Source organism: Octopus bimaculoides, chromosome 8, assembly GCF_001194135.2.
Source record: "Octopus bimaculoides isolate UCB-OBI-ISO-001 chromosome 8, ASM119413v2, whole genome shotgun sequence".
Taxonomy (NCBI): Eukaryota; Metazoa; Mollusca; class Cephalopoda; order Octopoda; family Octopodidae; genus Octopus; species Octopus bimaculoides.
In genome coordinates this window covers 39,336,869-39,338,007 of record NC_068988.1, presented here as the reverse complement: position 1 = coordinate 39,338,007, position 1,139 = coordinate 39,336,869, and positions in this window count along the sequence as shown.

Below are 1,139 nucleotides of genomic sequence, written 5' to 3'. Positions count from 1 at the left end.
GGTGGTGGTGGTGGTGGTGGTGGTGGTGGTATATTGTTGTTGCTAGTGAGTTTAAGGATAATGGATTTAATGGGTGATAATGTCTGCAGCTGTGGTATTGGTGACAATAGCGATGACAGATAAGTGGAAGTAATTGTGGTGGTGGTTGTAGGACAGGATAAGAAAGAGTAGTTCGGTGAGATACATGGTGTTGTTGTTGCTGTTGTTGTTGTTGGTGTTGTTTAACCCTAAGGCTAATTCTGATCTGGTAGATCAAAGATATTCCGCCGTGACCATCCCATCTTTTTTTTTCTTTTTTTTTAAGCTTCCCTTAGTTTCCGTCAGCGTATACGTCGTGTTGGGGATGATATTACTTCGGTTGATTTTTTAACCCCAGGTCATTTCCGTTCGACCAGCTCCAGCTTTGACTATCTCTCCGTTCTATCAGACACGAGGTCTACTTTAATCAATGCGTTTTTCCTACGATTATTATTAGCTTTTTTTTTTTTTATTCCAAGACATCTATTTTATCAGTCACTTTTGCCGAACCACTAACCTACAGAGTTGAAAAAAACAACAACACCGATTGTCAAGCGATGGTAGGCGGGGACAAACGCAAAGATATACGCGCACACGCGCCCTTCATAGAGTTGCAGTAGTACGACCGAAGCCTAATGACTGAACCAAGTAAAAAGGCGCGGGCGTAGCTTGCTTCCCAACCACATGATTCTGTCCGACTGCGTGGCATCTTGAATAAGTGTCTTCTGCTGTAGCCTCGGTGAGAGGATTTGGTTGACAGAAACTGAAAGAAGTCCGTAGTATATACATATATATATATGCGTATACAGATTTAATCTGCGATCCATGGGACGAGCCGTTTTAACGTTGCGTCCTGCCCGAAGCTCGTCGAAACGCCGGTGTTAAAACGTGGGTAGCTGATGAAGTAGAATGTTCTCTATGTGGCTCGTGTGTTCTCGTCTACGTTTGTTTGCAATGTCCTGTACCCAGATATGCACCTATACATACAGGTGGATGTCGGTATGCACATACCTGTACGTATATATGCATATACTCATTTACTTTTGTTTTTACATGATTGAACGCAGCGTCTCACAAAAATTGTAAGTAGTTTTCGTAAACTTATCCTCCGACGCTACTCT